The following is a 25,152-nucleotide window of genomic DNA, read 5'->3' as shown; positions in this document are numbered from 1 at the left end:
ATCTGATTGGGGAGTTGGAAACACAGCTACACAAGAAGGAATTCACTCCTTCTCTATAGATAGAGTAAGTAGAGAAATTGCTCTCTTAAGGGTTGATTTCAAGACTTGAACAATGTGGCGCCACACCTTCTCTTGGGCTAAGAGGAGTTCAGTTATAGTAGGACTATAATTATTGTTCATTAGAGGAATCAATGGTACTTAAGGAGTTAGATGTAACTACATGGGCAAAATGGTAATTTTTGGCCTAGTTGTACTTACGAGCAATTTGTGAAGGGTCATTGCACTGTTGATTGGTTATATCTAATGGACATAAAAATATATCTACAGTTAGAAGAGTGCAACTATTAGTCTTTAGTGGAATGACTAATAGTTAATGAATAGAAATTAAGTTTAATTAATTAATCTCATTTCATTGGAGTTTCAATCTTTAGGTCCATAAGGTCCCCTTGTTAGCTCAATAAAGATAAACGAGAATCAAATTTATTTTGGTTTAATTTGAATTGTAATTGATTAAAGGGAATCAAATTTATGAGATATAATATATTTGTAATTAAATTTATATTGATTTTATATTATATGAGATATAATATATATTAATTTAATTTATATTAATTTAATTTAATTTAATTTAATTAATACGTATATATATATATATATATATATATATATATATATATATATAAAATAGAATTATTCTACGTGGGAAAAAAGGGGAAGTTATTTTGATAACTTCCCCCTCCATTGTTGAGATTTGTTTTAAAAGAAAAAAAAAGGGAAAGTTTTTTTTTTTAGAACAGCACAATCTTACGATCTCTCTGTATCCCAAAGAAATGAAATTCTCCCAAAAGCTTCTTCCCTCGCCAAAATTACAGAAGCCTACAACTCTATGTGATTCTTTACTTGGAGAATAACGAGGAAGATTTTGTGATGTCTCGAAGCTTGGAAGAAGAATTGGTTCTACAAAGGTTAGTTTATTTTCACATTTTTCCTCCATGAGAAGCATGTTTATTATTTTTCTTTGAATTTTTTGGTTTCATAAATTGAATTTCACTTACACGGCGTTCATACGCTTTCACTTTAGGAATTCCATTCCTACACAAATCTGGTCTTTTGTGAACCCAAAGGAACACTTATGACAATCTGGTCTTTAGTGTACCTGAAAGAAACACTAAGACAATCGGACTGTGAGTGACCTCGTCGAATCACTCGTAATCATGTCTATGTCAATGTTAATGTCATAATGGACTGATAATCCCGTCAGACTACACAGTCATAAAAAAAGGTGGTGATCCCTAGGGACACCCATGTGGATACGACTCTAATAAACAAAGTTAACAGAAGCTCATCCATAGCATGTAGCATATCATAAACAAGGCATGAATATCTTAATGTCCTTAATCATGTGATTAATATATCATGCATTAACATCAACATCAAGAGTCATGATCATCAATCATACATTAACATCAACATCAACATAACATGACATTAGTCATCAACATAATATCAGTCATTATCATCAATCATCAATATAATGACAGTCATTATCAATAGCATCGAGTTATGCATTTTACTTACCATCAATGCATAATCATAATTACATGCGGTCTGTTAAATTCAGTTCGAAGGTCTAGTAGGAGAATCTATTACTTTGAGATTTCAGCGAAACAAAATACTCCATAGCGGAGAGTAAAAATTCTCTAATTAACTTGTTCCTAATCATAAAAGAAAATTTCATTATCTTAATTAATCAAATTAGCAATTGGCTATCATTCAAAAATTCTCTCAAATTAATTAACTTTATAAAAAATTGATTGGGAAAAATCCAAGATTAAATCTTCAATAATTAACCAATTTAACCTTTAAAGAAACCCAAAAAGGTATAAAAGTAAATTAATAAATTATTAATTTAATTACCTTAACTTATGAAGGCTATCTAAATGGAAGTTGATAAATTCTCTTATCGTTGATGGAAAAATCCATAACTTTAAATTCTCAAGCTTTCCAAAGAGACCAATTACAACTAAAACTGGTGAGACAACGACAACAAATAATAACAATAATAACAATAATAGACCCAAATAAACTTAAGTATTCCAATGTTATTTATAGACCCAAATAATAACAATAATATTTATTTATATATATATATATATATATATATATATATATATATATATATATATATATATATATATAATATCAAATATATACATATATCTTTATTTCCATTATATTTCCTAAATAAATTTTTAAATGCACAAAATCTTAGGCATTTGTAACCATTAATAATAATAATACTTCTTTATTATTTTTATTTTTCTCTCACCAAAATCTACGATAAACATATATATTTATTTAAACCATTAATCTCTTTTCTAAATAAATAATTTATTTAAACCATTAATCTCTTTTCTAAATAAATATATATCTTTTCTCGTCTAATCAAATCAACTATCTCTCTTCTTGTGGATTATCTTCTTTTCCAAACAAATATAATTATATTTCATCATATAATTAACTTCACTTTTCCAAATTATTAATTAAATATATATATATATCTATATATACATACTCAATTAATTTAATCAATCAAACCTTTTCCAATAAATCACTTATAACTTCCAACATGAATTATCTTAACCCAACCATAACAACTTCACTCTATAATCAATATTAATTAATTATCTTCCACAATAATTAATTATTATTTATCTTTTTTCAAAATAATTATCTTTTTATAAATAATTATATTTTTCCAAAATATAATTATTTTTTTTCTCCTTTAATAAATATTCTTTCTCCATAATACAATTATCTTTCCTTTAAATAATTATATTTCAGCAAATATAATTATCTTTTCCTTTTCACATAATAACTATATATATATTTCCACATATACATATAATTATTAAATCTCCAACAAATTTTTCACCCCACAAAAATCAAATAATTCTCATTAGATGAATTCAAAATAATCCCCAATAAATTAAATATAATTAAACAAAATTAAGATAATTGACTCTAAAATTATCTTTAATTAAATATACACAGTCATGTATATATATTTAATTAATCCAACACAAAACACCAAATACATTCCTTAACTTCGAAGTTCACTTAATGTAATACTCATAATAAGTTTCTTAAATTTATGGGGTGTTACAATAAGAGAGTCGAAACAGAGGACGTGTTACGACATCCAACTGATGTAGAGAGTGTGGAAGTATTTTGATCGTGAATTTACTCACTTCACTTCAGATTCTCAAAATGTTCGTTTAACATTAGCTTTAGATGACTTTAGTTCTTTTGGGAATATCAGTACTCACTGTTACAAAATTTGCTTTACTTGACACTAACAACTTTTACATGCTTGAAGTTTTTCTTAAAATAACATCAACTATCGACCATTTTAAAGGAAAAAAAAAGTCAAGTATAGTTTAAAAAAAACGAAATTTTCACGAAATTTTTGAACTATTTTACGTTAGTTTTTACTTAAAGTTTGTTTCGCGTCAAGTATAACATTTACTTGACGCGTAAAAAACTTCAAGTATAATTTTAAAAAAGCAAAAATTTCACGAAATTTTTTAAACTATTTTACTTTATCTTTTACTTGACGTTTTTTTTAGTATCGAGTACAGTGAAGATCTTACTTTATGTTTTTTTTTGCGTGAAGTATAGTGAATATTTTACTCAAAGACTCGAGGAGTTTTTTCGCGTGCAGAAAAAACATCAAATATAGTTAAAATAGTAAGTATAAAAAGTATAAAAATACTTCTTATTTCCCGCCTTCCATAAAATAAATTTATCAAAATTTATTTCCCTCCACCCTCTCCGTCGCATTCGCCCACCGGCACGCTCCGTCGCCGTAGTTCTTTTTATTTCTTCATTTCCTTTCCGCTTCAAACCCCGCCGTCACACACGAGTACTGCATTCTTCTGCTCTTCGACTGAGGTCAACACTCTTGTCTTCCTCAACCTCTCCCTCTCTTGCTCGCCGTAGGCATCAATTTTTTTTGTTCAGTTTATTTTCTTCGTTTAGCTGAAATTTGAATGTGGTCAAGTTTAATCGAAAATCCTCCCGAATCCGACACAAGCTTGTATTCGAACTAATTAGGGTTAGTCTTTCGTTGTTTATGCTTCAATTTTTCTATAATATCCTCTGTTAAGCCTAGAAATGAAGGGAATACAAAAGAATTGTTTGTATATCTTACTCTCAGGCTTAAGGTTGGGGGTGGGGGTTGGAAGTTTTCTTTCTCTCATAGTTTTGAATAATTTATGGTCTAAATTGTGGGCATTGATGTCAGGTTAGGCCTTATATCTCTCCTTGTGCACATTTCTTGCTCGTATATGTAATTGTAGAAACTAAATCACGGTTTCCTTTTTATTTTATTTTATTTTTTCCTAAAACGTTTGATTCTTGTGTTAGGATAATTCCATTAACTTTCATTTGTTCCTTGATCCTTCATTTCGTCTTCATCAATCATTTCGTCTCTGTTCTTCATTTATTCATTTCTTTGTCTGCATCATTTATTTTTCACCTCTTCAATTCTCTGTTCGTCATTTCGTCTTTGCCTCGTACCCCTGTTTGTCATTTCGTTTTCACACTTCGCCATTACGTTGTCACTGGTAAGTAGCATTTTCACTATTTTCTCATCTCTTTGCTTTGTTGTGTGTTTTTGTTGTTTAGAACACTTTCCTCGAGTAAAGGTATTTTGGTTTAATTTGGTTGATGGGTTTTGATTTCTTGAAAGCAGAAATAGTGTTTAATTTAGGCCCCTGACTGTTCGTCATTTCGTTTTCGCACTTCGCCATTCCGTCGTATCAGTAGCATTTTCACTATTTTCTCATCTCTTTGCTTTGTTGTCTGTGTTTTTGTTGTTTAGAACACTTCCCCCCAATAAAGGAATTTTGGTTTAATTTGGTTGATGAGTTTTGATTTCAAGTAGAAATAGTGTTTAATTTAGGATATGGTGTTGATACTGCCAAAAAAGTGCCCAGATGATGGTATTGATGTGTAAGTTATGTCCAGATGATCAAAAATGCCCAGAAATGCTCAGATGATGGTATTGATGTGTAATTTATGTATGGTATAGATGTGTAAGTTATAATGTATTTGTTCACTAGTTTTCTTTTAATGTATTTGTTCATGTAATGTGAACAATCAACAAACATATTTTTGCTTGATTCTACCGCCAACTTCATTCTCTCTTCACATAAAAACCAACTCCCACTTTACAGAAAAAAGAGGAAGGGTCCGTGATGATGGGAAAAGTAGTTGAGCTTTGGCTGCTATTTATAGAGGTTAATAGTTGAGGCTGGGGAGTGACACTGTTTGTTCCTTGTTTTTTTTAAGCCATTAACCCCCTTAATTTTATTGTCAATGAGACATGTGTATGTTTAGAGGTGTCCAAGCGTTGGAGCTGTGGCATTATCAAATTCTATAATAGGAATAAGCCAAAATTTCCTACCGTAGGACTATACTCACATTATTTAAATCCCTACGTCCTTGATGCCTACGTCCTTCACTCAAGAAAATTGTAGAATAATGACTCTATGGTTTAAATCCCTACTCTCAAATCTTTATTTACATTTTTTTTTGTTTTAAATTGTTAACCTGTTAAATATTGAATCTTGTTTTTTAAGAGTCTTGAAGCATAGTGATGGAAGCACTTTGAGTTATATAAACAAGATGTAACGTAGATAATAGATTCAATCGTAGGTAAAAGAAAATTTAACGTATTTGAATAACTTTTTTGTTGCTATTGCTTCAAATGCACATCTGTGTTCTGGCTTAACGATGTTTGAGTTTATGGTTTAAATAAGAAGCCAAGCTTGAGAAAAATGAAAAGAACTACTAGTATGTGCTTTCTGTAATTGATGTTTTTGTTCGCGGGAACTATACTTCTTTCATCAACTATATATTTGTTTTCTGCTGCTGATATGCACCTCTCATCAACTGCCTCAAGTTGGAGTCGAGGAAGGGCCTGTTGATTGCGATTCTAAGCCGTTTCCTACTAGTCCCTGCATTTTACTTCATAGCGAGGTATGGGGATCTTCTCACTTCATTCTTAGGATTGAGCAACGGCCGCCTTACAGTTTGTGTCCTTACTGCAGCACCTAAAGGCTACAAGGTCAATTGATGGCCTGCAGCAAATATCTAAACATACTTAACTTTATATAAAAACATATGCACATAAGAAGCAAGATCATTCATTTATGGCGAATCTAATATATAATTTGGTTCTTTTGAAGGCATCTGAGCAAAATGCATTGGGGAATTTGCTTGTAATGTTCCTTTTAGGAGGCATTTTTAGTGGAGTTGCTCTTAATTGGCAGTGGATCATAGGAAATGGAAGCTTTTGAAGCATTTGACTTGAAGTTAATATTATTAGTCAGGAGGTATAACTTACTACTTCTTGGAGGTACAACTTTTCTTAGTCAACTTTTTTGGTATATGATTCTAGGTGCACCAAGCTTAAATTGGGTCTCATTGGTAAATTATTATACGTTTACTTTCTTTTCACATTTTACCATCCAAACAACATAAACATTTGTAAATTATTGTACTCATCAGTTTCTGTAAATAGCAACAGTTACATGATATGATATAGCCACAGAAAATGTACTTTTTTTGAAGAATGATCATCGGTGTTGAAGAAGAACAATAATAATATGGAGGATGGGGATTGTTCTAGAATATATGTAAAAGGGGAGGAGGATGCAGCGGAGAGAGCAGTGTAAAAAAAAAAGATAGAGATGTTTAGTTTTGAAGTGTAAGGAAATAAAAAAACCCGACCCGACCAGATCCATTTCACCCCGACTCGACCTAATTACACCCCTACTTGTGTATTATCTTATTTGAATAGGTTAATGGTACTGAACAAGCTTGTCTGCGATTTAATTTACTAATGAAATCATTGAGACTCATTAAATTTGTTACATATTCGACTTATCATGCCGCTTTGGCTGAATTGTTGAAGCTTGACTTTTCTTCGTCGTTTAAATTCATTTTCTGTCACTAATAATTGTTTTTGTGTCTCATTCCAGCTACGGCATGACTTGTGGGCGCCACGCCCAGCCACCATGCACCTTTTGCCTCGCCGAATGACGATCACCCCACGTTGAACCCTTCAAAGGTCATGCAGATATGAAGTTGTTAGACTCGATCTGTGTTGTTCTGTTCGAGTTCCTCAAGGATTTGGTCGCCAATTGAGTTACTCCAATACCCAGTCACTGTTCGTCACTGTTTTGAAGTTGCATTGCCGTTAGCCTTGCTCTCTTCTAACCATTATACCTCAAATATGAGATTAATGGTAAGTTTCATTGTTTTAGTTGATTTTTTTTTTAAAGATTTTCAACTACCAATTGAATTTCGACTTGGATTAAACAATACCCATTACATTTTGATGCTAGATTTGAATTTTAAAAGAGTTTGAGCTGCTGCTTGCCACTCAGAAGCTAGAAATGATCGGGCGCTTTGGCACAACTTGGATAAGATTTTAAGCTTTATTGAATGGGTCTCTAGAACCCGTTGATCAGTTTTGGTATCATTATTAAGCAAACCAGGGTTTTTGGATGCTAAGATTTGATAGTTAAAGGCCGTTAGAGGATTTTTCATTGAAGTTAAGGTTACTTTGCTAAGTGTTGGAGTGATTTAAGTGAATTTTCTTCGAGTTCTTACATGTCCATTGAGTCTAAGCATTAACATTAGATTATTCATATTACTCAGGTCCTGAAGTTAACTTTTAGAGTTCAAGAAGATAATTTCTTCTAACTTTGGAGGTCATGGGTATTGTTTTATATGTTCGGAACATAAATAGTTTGGGTGATCTTAGGAAGTGTTTAAGATGCTTGACTCATAGTAATATAATGGATATAAAAAATTTTCTTTAGAGAGAATCTCTACTAGAATCTCTCCGAAAAAATGATATTTATATAGAAAATGTGAGTTTTTATTTATTCTTTTATTACTTTTTTCTTTGTACATTTTTTCTTTCTTCTCACCAACCTAATCACAGGATGAAAGAAAGTTTAGTTGGAGGTTATATTTGATAGAGATTTAGTAAGGATCTGCGCTCATACAACAAGTAAGTTCCTTTGGAATCTTAATCTTTTTTTTTTTCTCTTTTTTAAAGGTAGAGAGAGAAAAAAATGTATAAGAAATATCTTATTATTTTCTCTTACTGTTTGCTTTTTTTTTTTTTTTTTTTTTTTTTTTTTTTTTTTATGTATCATTATTCTTTATTTTTAATGGTTGATCCTTATTTTCTTCTCTAAAACATAAACGGAAAGAACGAGTGATAAGGAAAAATTTATTGTAATTATTGTTATTATTATTACCATAACTATTAGCATTATTATTATCATTGTTATAGGGGTGCTTTCTCCTTTTTTTTTTTTTTTTTTTTTTTTTTTTTTTTTTTTCTATTTATCTATTTGTTTTCCTTTTCCTTTACTTTCTTTTCTTCTTCTTTCCTTATTATTTTTTTTTACTACTCTTATGTTGTTTTTGTTATGAAATAAAGAACCAAAAACTAAATAAGAACACAAAAGAAGAATAGAGAAGAGAGGAAGAAGGGAAGACAATTGAACTCAATTGTGGTGTGTCTTACAAAGGTACCATACTTCTTTATTTATAGGACATATTATGGTATATGTTACATTATGGAATTCAATGAGTTTAATGTTACAATATGGAATTGAATGTGAGAGTTATATGAAAATTGTAATCTATGTAGGTTATGGATATCTACATTTATAATATATCATTATATTTACAATACTCTCTCTTAAATATCCATATTATATAAAAATAAATGTCTCCTTAAAATCTTACTAAGAAAAAACCCGATGGAAAAAAATCCTAGTGAAGGAAGAAGAGTACATCATTTTTATACATTAATAACTGCCTCATTAAAAACCTTGCTAGGGAAATTCAATGAGAAAAATCATAGTCAAGGAAAAAAGTGTAGTACTCCTAATCCTTCAGGACAATATTTCTACTCCCCCTTATAGATACATCACTTAAGTTCTCTGAGTCGTCGCATTCCAATGTTGTGCACTAGCTTTTCAAATGTTGATGTGGGTAATGCTTTTGTGAATAAGTCCGCCAAGTTGTCTTTTGAAGAAATTTGTTGAACACTGATGTCACAATTTTCTTCAAGGTCATGCGTATAGAAGAGTTTTGGTGAGATATGTTTTGTTCTATCTACTTTTATATACCTTCCTTTGATTTGTGCTATACATGCGGTATTATCTTCAAATAATATTGTTGGTAAATTTTTACTGAAAGATAAATCACATGTTTTTCGAATATGATGAGTCATTAACCTCAATCATACACATTCTCTACTAGCTTCATGAATTGCAAAAAATTCTGCATGATTCGATGAAGTGACCGTCATGGTTTGCTTTACAGACCGCCAAGATATAACAGTTCCTCCACATGTAAACAGATAACCTGTTTGAGATCTTGCTTTGTGTGGATCAGATAAATATCCAGCATCCGCATAACCAACTAGATCAAAGTTTGATTTATTTGAATAAAACAAACCAGTATCAACTGTCCCTCGAAGATAACGAAGTACATGCTTAACTCCATTCCAATGTCTTTTTGTTGGAGAAGAATTATATCTTGCTAACAAATTTACTGAAAATGTTATATTTGGTCTTATGTTATTAGCAAGATACATTAGTGCACCTATTGCACTTAGGTACAATACTTCAAGACCAAGTAATTCTTCATTATCTTCTCGAGGTCGAAAGATATCATTTTTTACATCTAGTGATCGAATCACCATTGGAATGTTCAATGGGTGTGCTTTGTCCATGTAGAATCTTTTTAAAATCTTTTCTGTATATGTCGGTTGATGAATAAAAATTTCATCGGCTAAATGCTCGACTTGTAAGCCAAGGCAAAATTTTGTCTTACCAAGATCTTTCATTTAAAATTCCTTTTTGAGATATTCTATTGCCTTTGAAAGCTCTTCAAGAGTTCCAATTATATTTAAATCATCAACATATACAGCTATAATCACAAATCCTGACTGTGATTTCTTAATAAAAACACATGGACAAATTGGATTATTTTGATAACCTTCTTTTCATAAATATTCACTTAAGCGACTGTACAACATTCGTCCTGATTGTTTCAATCTATATAATGATCTTTGTAATTTGATTGAACATAATTCTCTAGAGCTTGAATTATATGATTCAAGTATCTTAAATTCTTTAGGGATTTTCATATAGATTTCATTTTCCAAAGATCCATACAAGTATGCTGTAACTACATCCATAAGATGCATATCAAGATTTTCACATACAGTCAGACTAATTAAATATCTTAATGTAATAGCATTCACCACAGGAGAATATGTTTCCTCATAATCAATACCTGGTCTTTGAGAAAATTCTTGTGCAACAAGTTGTGCTTTTTATCTAGTGACCTCATTATTTTTATTTCGTTTACGCACAAATACCCATTTAAATCCCACAGGTTTTACACCTTTAGGTGTATAAACTATAGGTCCAAAAACTTCATGTTTCGTGAGTGAGTTTAGTTCTGCTTGGATGACTTCTTTCCACTTGGGCCAATCCTTTCTATTACGACATTCGTCAACAGACTTAGGTTCATAATCTTCATTTTCATGAATGATATTATGTGCAACATTATATGCAAAAATGTTGTCCACAACTACATTAATTCTATTACACCTTTTTCCTGTCATGGTATAATTTATCGAGATCTCATTGTTATCTTCATATACTTGAGTCTCTTCTACATTTTTACTACTAGTCGTGTCCATGATTTTTTCTTGAATGTTTCTATTGTCAATTAAGTCATTTCGACTATTGGTCACTTTTCTTTTTTGAGGATTTTTATCCTTTGAACCCATCGGTCTACCACGCTTTTGGCACAACGTTGATTCATTAATTGTATCAACTTGTTGAGTTGGGATTTCAATTCTAGATGGAGCATTTGCAGCTGGAATTTATGACTTGGTCACTTTCTTAGTATCTGTAAATGCATCTGACATTTGGTTTGCTACACTTTGTAAATGAATTATCTTTTGAACTTCTAATTCACATTGCTTTGTACGAGGATCTAAATGAGACAATAATGATACATTCCAGGCAATTTCATTTTCCAACTTCTTAATTTCTCCCCCTAATGTTGGAAAAATTGTTTCATTAAAATGACAATCAGCGAATCGTGCAGTAAATACATCTCCCGTCAAGGGTTCACGATATCTAATAATTGATGGGGATTCAAATCCGATATATATTCTTAACCTTCTTTGAGGCCCCATTTTAGTATGTTGTGGTGAGAAAATTGGAACATATACTACACAACAAAAAATTCGCAAATGAGAAATATTTGGTTCCTAGTCATAAGCTAATTGTGTTGGGGAATACTTATGATAAGACCATCTACTTGATGCGTCAATTAAAACCATGAAATATCTAAATGGTTCACTTGGTGGATTGATTGGTCCACATATGTCACCATGAATTCGTTCTAAAAATGTAGGTAACTCAACTCCCACTTTGGCTGGTGATGGCCTAATAATTAATTTTCCTTGAGAGCAAGCAATACATGATAATTCATTGGATTGAAGAATCTTCTGGTTCTTTAGTGGATGTCCGTAAGAATTTTCAATAATTCTTCTCATCATTATTGACCCAAGATGACCCAATCGATCATGCCAAATAGTAAACATATTTAAATTCATGAACTTCGGATTCATGGTCGCATATGTTTCAATTACTCGTATATGGGTATAATATAATCTAAAAGAAAAGGTAGACAATGTTTCCAATATACGCTTCTTATGTGAAACAATAAATGTAATATAAAGATATTCTATATTATTTTTATTGTTAGTTTCAACATGATAACCATTTTGACGTATATCTTTGAAACTCAATAAGTTTCATTAACATCATTTTTCTATTCAGAAGACTAAAAAAAGTCCGCCACATCCAAATGGGTCATGTTGGAAGGGTCAAATATATCATATTGATAGGCAAAGTTTACTTCCACATTCTTTCCTTTTCCCTTCAATGAGGCTTGATAGAGGTCGACTAAGTGCTTAGATGTACGACAAGTACGAGTCCAATGACCATTCATACCACAACGGAAGCATTGATTTTCACCACTTTTAATTTTCTTATTTTGTGGAGTCTTCCTTCTATGATCATCATTTGTGGTTTTCTTGAAATCTAAATGATTATTATCACGTAAAGTATAATTACTTCTTCCTCTACCACGGTCATGACCTCGGCCATGATTACAACCACGACCTTGGCCTCGACCATTAATATTATTTAAAAATACAACATTCGCTTCAGGGAATGGTGTTGCTCCAATTGGTCGAGATTCATGGTTTTTCATTAATAACTCATTATTTTGTTCAGCCACAAGAAGACATGATATGAGTTCATAATACTTTTTAAAATCTCTTTCTCGATATTGCTGCTGCAGGAGCATATTCGAGACATGAAATGTTGAAAAGGTTTTCTCTAATATATCTTCATCAGTAACTTTTTCTCCGCATAACAATAATTTTGAACAAATTTTAAATAATGCGGAATTATAATCACTTTCTGATTTAAAATCTTGCAACCTCAAGTGCATCCAATGATATTGAGCTTTAGGAAGAATCACTTTTTTTTATGATCATACCTTTCTTTTAAACTTTGTCATAGTTCATAGGGATCTTTTATCGTAAGATATTCAATTTTTAGTCCCTCATGAAGATGATGTCGAAGGAAAATCACGACTTTCGCCTTTTCTTGACTTCAAGTCGTGTTTCCTTCTTTAATCGTTTCTGTAAGATTCATGGCATCCAAATGAATTTCAACATCAAGCACCCATGATAAATAATTATCACAATTGATATCAAAAGCTAGAAATTCTAATTTGGTAAGACTTGACATGGTCAAACCATAACAAAGAACAAATAAACTAACTTATATTTGAAATTTAATAAACATGTCAAACATGCATTCTAAGACACCTTAGATAAATATCATATTATGTACATGATACAAAAATCAATAGAACCCATATATAATAATTCAAAACATGCATGTTAATGTACAATAATTAAAATTACAAATAAAAATTACATATACATATTATGAAAAATTAACAACAATACACACCAAAAATGTTAATTTTACAACATACTTAAGTAAATTGATAAAAGCATTTAGATCATAAAAACAATTACAAAACTTATACTAATAGAAAGTAAACAACTAAATTATAAACACAAATTATAAAGAACCCACAAACTATACATAGATCTTAAAATAATTGATATAAGAACCAAACATAAACGATCATATAAATCATAAAGAAATTAAAGATGAACTAAATCATAATATTATCATGAACTAAAAATATTTTTTAACAAACAATAACAATGTAAATGTAATATGTAAAATTACAACATGCAATAGGTATAAAATATTACATTCTCAAACATTTAAACTATGCATGATGTATACATGGATTGTTTCATGCAATATTCACAAATACAAAAAAAAAAAAAAAAAAACTAATATTATAACCTACCTTTTGCAAATAATAAAATTGTAGAGTGTCGTGCTGATAACGTGTTATGAAATAAAGAACAAAAAACTAAATAAGAACACAAAAGAAGAATAGAGAAGAGAGGAAGAAGAGAAGACAATTGAACTCAATTGTGGTGTGTCTTACAAAGGTACCACACTCCTTTATTTATAGGACATATTATGGTATAGGTTACATTATGGAATTCAATGAGATTAATGTTACAATATGGAATTGAATGTGAGAGTTATATGAAAATTGTAACCTATGTAGGTTATGGATATCTACATTTAAAATATATCATTATATTTACAATAGTTTTCATTGCTACCATAATTGTTTTATTTTGTATTTCGTTTCTTCCTTTATTTTATTTTTCTTTGTATTTTAAAATTAAAATTCTACCGCAATTTATTTTGATAAGCAATACTTTTTATTATCCCATATAACTCCTTCCTACATTCTTAAATTTACATATTATTTACGCTTTATATGCGCTTAAATATATGTATGCATGCTTTTCTTTGACATTTTATATTTATTTTCACAATCTATTATAATATTGTTTTGTATTATAGTTAATTAATTTGACTTCTTTCTTTACATCATTTTTTCTTTACACTTTTATCTTTTAAAAAAAACTTAAACGAAGAAATATAGAAATATATGAGAGTCTGTTATTTTTAAATTCTTGAGGTGAGGCGACCGGTTCTTTGGAGTCCGAGATTGATCTTCATTACTTTTTAAAAAAATAAAAGGGAAACTATTGTAAATGTAACAAAACACCAAACTATTTACGGTCCGTGTAACAAAGCCCATAAAGTTAGTCATTTTTAAAATATTCCAGATTTACCCTTCCATCTTTCTTTCTTCCCCGCGATTCGTCTTCCTCCTTTATTTTGTCTTCTTCGTTCTTCCCCTCCGATTTCGTCTTTCTTCTTTCCTCTTTTTCTTTTCTACAATTTCTTTCCATCATCTTTTTTATTTTTCAATTATTTATTTACGTCGTTTAATCTTTCCATCGTCTTTCTACTTTTCTTATTCTTTTTTTCTTCGATTTCTTTCCATCTTCTTTCTTCTTTTCTTTTTTTTACGCGTTTGCATTTGGGTAACCAAATCTAAACGACTTTGTATAAGACTGTGTACAAAAACAATAGCAAAATCTAATGTGTATAAGATTGTGTGTACAAAAAAATAGCAAAATCTAAAAGATTGTGTATAAAGAATCTTGAAAAAAATCATTTAGATTGGATAGTCCAATGTAAACGATCGTGTAAAAACAAAAGTAAACGATTGTGTAAAAAAAATAAAAGATTATGTATAAAGAATTTTGAAAAAAAATCATTTAGATTGAAGTAGCAAAATGTAAATGATCGTTTAAAAAAAGTAAACGATTGTGTGTATAAAAAATCTTGAAAAAAATTCATTTGAATCGGAGTAGCCAAATGTAAACGATCGTGTAAAAAAAAAAAGTAAACGATCGTGTAAAGAAATCTAAACGATCGTGTAGCAAAATAATTAAAAAAATCGTGTACCAAATTAAAAAAAAAAATCATTTAGATTTGGGTCTCCAAATCTGATCGATCGTGTAACAAAATTAAACGATGTAATTGAAAAGATAAATTGTAGCCATATCCAAATGATCGCGTTGTAGCCATATCTAAACGATCACGTATATATTGAACCATATCTAAACGATCGCGTATATATTGAACCATATTTAAACGATCGCGTATATATTGAACCGTATGTGAACGATCGCGTATAAATTATAGCCATATCTAAACGATCGCGTATAAATCGCAAATATATTACACGCGCTTATTGACTGTGTGGTTGGAGGGACATTTTTAGTATTTTACACAGTGGGCAAATGGAATTTTGAATTGCTCTATAGATTGTAAATATTTTGCCGCTTTTTTATATTTTTGAAAATACCCCAAAATAAAATCTTATGTTATTTGCTTAATTTGTTGTATGGCTTATTTGATTTTATTTGTTATATTATGCATCATTCTCTATTTGATATCTATTTAAAATTTCTCGAAGTTTTAAAATATTTTAACTTCAATCATAAATAGTTTTGAAATCTTTCTTAATTAAATTTCATTTTTTAAACCATTTAGAATTTTTTCTTTAAAATTATATTTTTTTTATGTGTTTTCAAATTTCAAAATTAAATCTATATTTCATATGGTTTTTTAATCAACTTTTTTTTAATAACTCACATCGATTCTGCTAACAAAAAATCTTATGTTGGAATCTAGAAATTTATAGGACTATGTTATTTCTTAATTCTTAAGGTGAGAGATTAATATATTTGGAAGTCTGAGATTCGATCCCAAGAAAAAATGAAATTAATCAATGTCTTAATTTAAAGACTAGCCTATCATAGATTTTGAGAAATTGTAATAATTTTTCATTCTCTTAAGGTGAGAAATTTTTTCTCAATATAGTCTAATTGATGGAATGTATTTTACTTATTTTATGGGGTCATTGCTTCAAATATTTGAGCGATGAGCAATGAAATAAGACATATTTATAAAACAAAAATTTTATTTTTTCTAAATGAATATTATTTAAATAATGATTTCAATTTAAGAAATTAAATTTGACCACCATTTTCTAAACAGGTGTTAATGGGTGCTAATACCTTTCCCATACATAAATGACATTCAAACTCAACTATAGTTCTTTTTGCATATCATTTTTATTTTATTTTAAATTATTTACTTTATTTTAGTGTCCAATCACACCGTAAAAAAGATTGGTGACGACTCCCTTTTTTGTTTTAAAATTAACCCTTTTTAAGGACGTCGGCTGCTCTGCGTCGTCTCGTGTACGTGACGACAGCTTGGCGACTTTGCAGGGAACATGAGGTTCCACCTTGAGAGTTTGGCCTTTTCTTTGTCTTGATTTTTGTATATTTATTTTTCTTTTCTTTCATTGTTTTATTTTCTTTTTGTTTTAGCGTTTTGTTTATTATTGTTTCACACACAATCACAAGACTCCTGTCCGAGCTCTACCCTATAGGATTAGAACGAGGATGGAGTAGTGTTGACCTTATGTTTTCGTGTAGGCACACAAAAATTTCTCACTCAATTTGGTCATGCAATCGCGTGCGAGTGTTGTGATCAAATTGGGGGCCTTTTATCCTTTAGGACTTAAACTCAACTTCACTCTTTGTGATGCGCATATCATGTTAATTCATATGTTTAAGAATGTTAATTTTCCTACCTTATTATATTAATCTCGCACACTATCATAAGTCCTCTACCCGAGTTGTACCTATAGGTTTAGATCGAGAATGTAGTAGTTTTGACCTTCGAGAAGTTGTTGCTCCTGTGCAGGTACACGAAAAGTTCTCATACAATTTGGTTGTGTGATCAAGAGTGACTATACACTATTTTGAAGGCATGTGTCAGATAGGATACTAGCATTAACTTCACTAAGTTTGTTTGAACCATTGCATTATTTGATTGTTTTCTTTCTTTCATTTGACATTTACTTCTAGATTCATCCTTATTTAAACCTGGCCCTAGGATGGTAGATACTTACGTGTCTGAGGTAGTTGCCCAATTGATTCCTAGTGAAGACTCGTGAGAGGACATATTTCAGTGGTTGGAACAATTTCAACTAGAGTCAACGGTGCTTTGGGCAAAGAAATTAAAAGTTCCACTTCCAAAGACTTGTTAGCTAGAATTCGTTAATAATAACCTGAAAGAGTTAAAAGGTTTATGGGAATGCTTAACATCGGAGCATAGAGCAGAGTTTACAAAAGCATATCGAAGCATAGGTGACATTTTATACACAATCGTTAATACATTGACATTGCGGGCTTTGTCACAATTCTAGGATCCTACATTGTAGTATTTCACGTTCAACGTGTTTGGACTTAACTCCTACTATAGAAGAATATCAAGTACTTATTAACTTACCAATTGACAAAAGAAATAAGGCTTATATTTATGATCAAAAGTTAACTTTACAACGGTCGCTATCAAAATTTATAGGTGACGTTCATGCATCTGAGATAAAGAAACAAATGAAGACGAAAAAAGGTAGAAATTGTATTCCCATCAATTATCTCGTCAATTGTGCACGTGGTTGTTTATCAGGGAAGAAGGGTTTGTCTCTCATTGCGTTATGTATCTACGGAACTGTTATTTTTCCTAGAATTAAAGGGTATGCAGTAGAAGAGGTGGTTAAGATTTTTGTTGGAATAAAACGAAGAGTAAACCTTGTTATCCTAATTATGACAGAGACTTTCAGATCGCTAAATCATTATCGAATCTAAGGCAAAGGAAAATTCTTCACCTGTAAGCCTATGCTTTTTATTTGGATTTCTAGTCATCTAAGGTATCCTAATAAATTTGGATATTCTCAGATAAAATTCAGTAGTTTGTGGAATAATACAAGAAACACTATTAGAGAATTCGATAGTGCAAACTAGGATCCAAGTGTTCCAAAATTTTGGAGTTTGGATATAGTTTTTCAGCCATTTAACGACAATGTAAGTAGTTTAGAGAGCTCCTTGGGTGCCCACAAGTTCCTTTATATACCGCTGTGGGAAATTGACTTTTATCCCACTATTAGGCCTATAGGGGAGGGGGGAGGCATTGCTTATCTCTTCGTACCAGTTGTATGTGGGATAGAGGATTGAGAATTCTCATATGAGTCAAATGTGGCAAATAAAAGAATTCATGAAGCAATTGAGGCATGGAAATTCATAAAGAAAATGAAGAGTTTGCTAGCTTGTGAGAGTACGATGGAAGTATGATAATTGGGGAGCATCTAGGGATGGGATTAAAGTTAGTACTATGTTAGAAGCTTTAGTTCCAAGCATAGTATAGAAGAAAAATCATGACGATAGAGAAAAGGATTTGAAGTGGTTAAGAGAAAAGGATTGTGTTTTGGCAACAAAGAACTGAAAGTTGAGAGAAGAAGTCAAGAGATGGGTTTAACAATTTGTTAGTGCTCAAAGAGATTTGGACGAGGCGAAAGAAGGCAATTAGAGCTGGAGAAGAATAACAATTCTTTAAACACTGAAGCAATCCAAGTGAGAAAAAAGAATAAAAAATTATCAAGGAACATTGCCAACTTGCATGAAGAGAGCCGAAGCTAATTAGATTTGAAACAAAAAATAAAAAGTTATGCATTATAGATTTGAAACAGGAAATAAAAGGATTGAATGGGATTGCTAGAGAATTCTAAAATGCACTACATGAACAACCCACAACATCTCAAAAGATCATTATAGAGGTCGAGGTTTTACAATAATTAGTTAAAGAATAGAAGTCCCAACTTATGGAAGCAGAAAACAAAAACAAATTTCTTCAAGAAGTCGTCAACAATTCCGAAAGCCAATTGCTTGTATGTTGCAAGGAAAGGGAGGGTGCAATAGATGACTATGCTTAATTAAAAGAAAAATATCATGAAATGTCAATAGATTTCATGAAGGGAAGAGTATGACATAATGAGACGCAAGTATGATGGTTCTAGAGGTCAGATGGAACAAGGAGTTGAGAAATTAAGACAAATGACGAGGATGATAGATCAATTTTTAGTGTAAGCTACGATTCTCCAACAAGGCATTATACCCATACGACACTAACATAAAATTGTCTCATTTCCTAAGAATCACAGGATAATACCTTGGACGTTTTGGATGCTATCATTAGGTGTTAGAGTCATGTATTTGCATTTTACTTTTCATTTTAAAAGTAAACTAAGTTTGGTCCTTGACTTTTTACATTCATGTAATCCTATTTGAAATAAAAGTATTCTACTTCTCTTTCTTTCTTATCTCCACTCTTGCTGATTGAATCATTATTCTCTTTTTAAAAAGATAAAAGACAAAAACTTGCAAAAGTAGCTTAAGGTTCACCTCCTCAGCATCCATATTGGACAAGAAGAAAAACTAGAATAATGGATGAGTAAACCAATGATCAGGTTCAAGTAGTCTGTCAGGACGTTGAAGGAATAGAAGGAGCTCAAGGTTCTAAACTTGCAAAGTAGCTCAAGGTTCACCTCCTCAGCATCCATATTTCATTATTTTAGTTGTTTCTTGTGTTTCTTGTATTTCTTTGAGTTAACTAACTGAATGGGCTTTGACCTCCATTCTGATAACTAGGAGAGTGACTTGTTTTTCCCATAGTTGGTGAGGATACATGTGTCGCTACTCTTTGAGTCGAGCTCAACTCGTGTACTTCTCCTTCTTTTTTCTTTGGGGTCATCATCCTTCTTGCCTCTAAAGCAGGATCAGTGATCTTTTAATCCTTCAACGTTCTGACGGACTACTTGAACCTGATCATTGGTTTACTCATCCATTATTCTAGCCTTTCTTCTTGTCCAATATGGATGCTGAGGAGGTGAACCTTAGGCTACTTTTGCAAGTCTTTGCCTTTTATCTTTTTAAAAAGAGAATAATGATTCAACCAACAAGAGTGGAGAAAGAAGGAGAAGTAGAATAATTTTATTTCAAATAGGATTACATGAATGTAAAATGTCAGGGACCAGACTTAGTTTACTTTTAAAATGAAAAAAAGTACAATGCAAAATACATCACTCTAACACCTAATGGTAGAATCCAAAATGTCCAAGGCCCTATGATTCCAAGAAAATGAGACAATTCTCTGTTTGTGTCGTGTGTTGGTATAATGCCTTGTCGAAGAATCGTAGCCTACACTAAAAATTAATTTGTCATCCTCATCATTTGTCTTAATTTCTGAACTCCTTGTTCCGTGTGACCTCTAGCACCATCATACTTGCGTCTCATTATGTCGTACTTGTTCCTCCATATCATGAAATCTATGGACATTTCATGATATTTTTCTTTTAATTGAGCATAGTCATCTATTGCGCCTTCCCTTGCCTTGTGACATATCAACAACTAGCCTTCAAAACTGTTGACGGCTTCTTGAAGAAATTTATTTTTGTTTTTCGCTTCCATAAGCTGAGACTTGTATTCTTTAACTGATTGTTGTAGAACCTCAACCTCTACAGCGATCTTTTAAGATGTTGTGACTTGTTCATGTAGTGCATTTTGGAATTCTATAGCAATCCCATTCAATCCTTTTATTTCCTGTATCAAATCTGTAATGCATACCTTTTTAGCTTATGTTCTCTTCATGCAAGTTGGAAATGTTCCTTAATAATCTCTTATTCTTTTTTCTCACTTGGATTGCTTCAGTGTTTAAAGAATTGTTATTCTTCTCCAGCTCTGATTGACTTCGTTTTGCCTTATCCAAATCTCTTTGAGCACTAACAACTTGTTGAACTATCTCTTGACTTCTTCACTCAACTTTTCTTTCTCTATTGCCAAAACACAATTCATTTCTCTTAACCGCTTCAAATCCCTTTCTCTATCGTCATGATTTTTCTTCAATACTATGCTTGGAACTAAAACTTCTTACATGGATGCTCTTCAAATATTTGTTTTGTAGTACTCTCACAAGGTCGCAAACTCTTCATTTTCTCTACGAATTTCCATGCCTCAATTGCTTCATGAATTTTTTTTTATTTGCCACGTCTGACTCATATGAGAATTTCCAAACCTCTAGCCCACATATAATTGGCGCGAATTGTTTTGACCATGATTGACGTAGTACCAAAAGAAGAGAATAAGCAATTCCTCTCATAGGCCTAACAGTGGGATAAAAGTCAATTTTCCACAACTATATGTCAAAGGACTTGTGAGCACCCAAGAAGCTCTCTAAACTACTTTCACTGTCGTTAAATGGCTGAAAAAATGCATCAAAATTTCAAATTTAGGACAACTTGGATCCCAATGTGCACTATTGAATTCTCTGATAGTGTTTCTTGTATTATTCCACAGACTACTGAATTTTATCTAAGAATATTTAAAATTATTAGGACACCTTAGATGACTGGAAATCCAAATAAAAAGCATAGGCGCAGAAGTGAAAAATTTTCCTTTGCCTTGGATTCGACAATGATTTAGTGATCTGAAAGTCTGCCATAATTGGGATAACAAGGTTTACTCCTCATTCTATTCCATCAAAAATCTTAACCACCTCTTCTTCTACATACCCTTTAATTAAGAAAAATAATTGTTCTTTAGATACATAACGTAACGAGAGACAAACCCTTCTTCCCTGATAAACAACCACACATAAGATTGACGAGATAATTGATGGGAATACAATTTCTACCTTCTTTTGTCTTCATTTATTTCTTTATCGCAGATTGAATGTCACCCATAAACTTTGATAGTGACCATTGTAGAGTCAACTTCGGTTATAAATATAAGGCATATTTCGTCTGTCAACTGGTAGGCTAATAAGCACTTGATATATTCTTCTATAGTAAGAGTTAAGTCAAACATGTTGAACGTGAAACACTTCAACGTAGGGTATTAGAAACGTGACAAAGCTCGCAATATCGATGTATTAACGATTGTGTATAGGAGGTTGCCTATGCTTCCATATGCTTTTCTAGACTCTGCTCTATGCTCCGACGTTAAGCATTCCCATACACTACTACAAAATCTACTTTATCTAACACTAGCTACTTTTACATACTTGATATTTTTATTAAAAAAATGTCAATTATTAACCATTTTAAAGGAAAACGTCAAGTATAGTCTAAAAAAAGCAGAGTTTTTATGAAATTTTTTGAACTATTTTACGTTATTTTTTACTTGACGTTGTTTTCGCGTCAAGTATAAGGGAGAGTTTACTTGATGTTTTATTCGTGTCAAGTATTGCAAACATTTACTTGACGCGAAAAACTCATCAAGTATAGTTTGAAGAAAACAAAATTTTTGAATTATTTTACGTAAGCTTTTACTTGACCTTTTGTTTCGCTCAAGTATAGTATAAATTTTACTTGACGGTTGTTTAGCATCAAGTATAGTGTGGATTTTATTTGATGTTGTTTTTGCGTCAAGTATAGTTAACATTTACTTGACGTGGAAATAACGTCAAGTATAGTTAACATTTTTATTTAAAATTGCTTTGGAAATGTCAAGTATTAAAAATATAAAAATATAAAAATAAAAAGTATAAAAATACTTTTTATTTCCCTCATTTTATTAAATAAACTTATTAAAATAAATTTATTAAAATAAAATTAATAAAATAAGCTTATTAAATTAAACTTATTAAAAATTATTTTATTAAAATAAATTATTTTATTAAAACTTTCCCTTCAACCCTTTCATCTCCCCATTTCTCTTCCAAAAACTGTCACCACACGCTTCCATAATCTCCACTTCTGCCGACTGCTCACGCCTCTTCACACTGATCTATCTACATTGGCCGCCGCAGTATGTTCTCATCATCACAGATGCCGACATTCCTCATGATACCTAACCCCATTACTCTCTATAGTTCGCCAGCAGTTCTCTACGACAGATCCACAACCACCTAAACACACAGCCACCTAAACGCACAACCATTCTGGACGTTGGCCACACAGACGCTAAAAAACAAAGATGCACGACGATGCAAGGCACTCTGAAATTCCTCTTAACACCATTCTCTCCCCAACTCTTGTTTTCAACCTAAGCTCGGATCTTCACCTTCGCTGTAGTTTGTTTTATTCGCTGGTATGTCTCTTCTCCTCTATGAACTTAGAGTTTGTTACATCGATGGACTGATTTAGTTTTCGTATTAAATACCTAATAGCTTGACTTAGGCCTTAGGTAATTTACTTTTTTTTTTAATTTATTGTTTGTTTGACTTCTGTGTGACGTTTGTTTTGAACTACTATGGTAGAGATGCTACCAATCTACATTTGAATGTGATGTTTGACTGAAATGTTGATGGATTTTTGTTACTGATCTACGTTTGACTGAAATTTGTTTGTTGATAGGATAGACTAATTTGCATAAATTTCAATGTGATGTTTGATTAATGTATGTGAAATTTGTATGTAGAGCTCTAGATTTGAGTTTTAGAGATGTTTAAAAGTTGAAACCATATTGCCAATTAAGTTTGGGACCATTTTAAGTAAGATTTTGGATGTGTTGCTCGATTGAAGTTTTAAAGTGTTTTTAAATCAAACCACGTGTTGGGTATGGTGAATAAGACTTTTTATAAGTTAATTTTGTCTTTTGGTTTGAGATTGTAAAGTTTGTAGTTAAGTTCGTTTATGTTTTATGTTAGAATCATTGATTTGAGACTACTATTAGCCTTGACGAAGAGTAAATTGCTTGTTAATTTGAGCTTTGATTTTGATGTAAATGATCTTACTACTAGAATAGGGTTTTGTTTGTTGATAGGATAGTAAGTTGCATGAGTTACCTAATTTTGGATATTGTAAATTTTTTTTGTAGATCCAAGATTGACATATTATAAGTATGGATAAATCGTGGATGTCAAAGAGTAGATTGTCAAAACATAAAGCCAATGATATTCAAAGGATCATTTATATTTTAATGGCATTGATGAAAGTTAGAAGATTTGATTTTGGCATGGTGAAGAACTTCCTAATTTATCATTCCATGGAGAATCCTCTAAGCGTATGTATGAAGAGAATGATGTTGGAGATATAAAAGAAATGATTGAAATTGCTCATGAGCAATATTCAAAGGATCCAAGTGGTTTCGAGAAATTGCTCAATGATGTTGAAAAGCCATTATACGAAGGATGCTAAAAATTTACCAAATTGTCTACATTAGTGAAGTTGTATAACTTAAAAGTTAGACATGGATGGAGTAACATTAGTTTCTCATAACTACTAAAAGCGTTAAAAGACATCTTACCTTCTCCTAATTACTTCCCTACATCAATGTATGAAGCAAAGAATAGGTGCACTAGGAATGGAGTATGAAAAGATTCATGCATGCCCTAATGATTTTTGCTTGTATCGAAAGGAATATGCCAACACAATTGTGTGCTCTGAATGCGATGAGTCTAGGTGGAAATATGGTAAAGATGCAAATAAGAAAAAGAAAATTTCTGCTAAAATAATGTGGTACTTTTCACATATTCCACGATTTCAATGGATGTTTAGAAGTATTGAATGTGCTAAAAACTTAACTAGGCATGCTATGAAAGAGAAATTGACAATAAATTACGACACCCTACTGATTTTCCAGCTTGGAAGTTAGTCGACACCATGGGGCCAAATTTTCATTCTAAACCTAGGAATCTTCATGTAGTGTCAGCAGAAGAAATAAATCCGTATAGTGGTATGAGCTCTAAGTTTAGTTGTTGGCCAATCGTGATGGTGATTTATAATCTTCCCCCATGGTTGTGTATGAAACGAAAGTTCATGATGTTATCAATTTTGATTTCGGGTCCAAAGCAACCAGGAGATGACATTGGGATATACTTAGAACCATTGATTGATGATTTAAAACTTTTGTGGGAAAGTGGTGTGTAATGTTACAATGCCTATAATGAGGAACTATTCAACCTAAGAACAATTCTGTTATGGACGATTAATGATTTTTTTCAGCATATGGAAACCTTAGTGGATGTAGCGTGAATGGGTATAAGGCATGTCCAATTTGTGAAGATAACACATCTTCAATACAATTGAAATATGGAAAAAAAAATGGCATAACTTGGGCATCAGAAATTTCTACCACATAATAAT

At 31.4% G+C, this 25,152-nt stretch overlaps 1 long non-coding RNA gene across 2 annotated transcripts; it reads left to right on the top strand.

Moving 5' to 3' along the window:
• The first annotated feature begins 3,809 nt into the window (after positions 1-3,809).
• On the top strand, positions 3,810-7,927 carry LOC103496619 (uncharacterized). 2 transcript variants are annotated; one of them, XR_539175.3, is made up of 4 exons: positions 3,810-6,045; positions 6,255-6,401; positions 7,050-7,315; positions 7,416-7,927. It is a non-coding gene; the product is annotated as an uncharacterized LOC103496619 (long non-coding RNA). The 2 variants fall into 2 exon arrangements; XR_539174.3 differs by having other exon boundaries at positions 6,255-6,424; positions 7,416-7,889.
• Positions 7,928-25,152: the final 17,225 nt, after the last annotated feature.

This window comes from Cucumis melo, chromosome 3 (genome assembly GCF_025177605.1).
Source record: "Cucumis melo cultivar AY chromosome 3, USDA_Cmelo_AY_1.0, whole genome shotgun sequence".
Lineage (NCBI taxonomy): Eukaryota > Viridiplantae > Streptophyta > Magnoliopsida > Cucurbitales > Cucurbitaceae > Cucumis > Cucumis melo.
The sequence above is the reverse complement of the archived record's forward strand: the minus strand, read 5'-3'. Positions and strand labels throughout refer to the sequence as shown.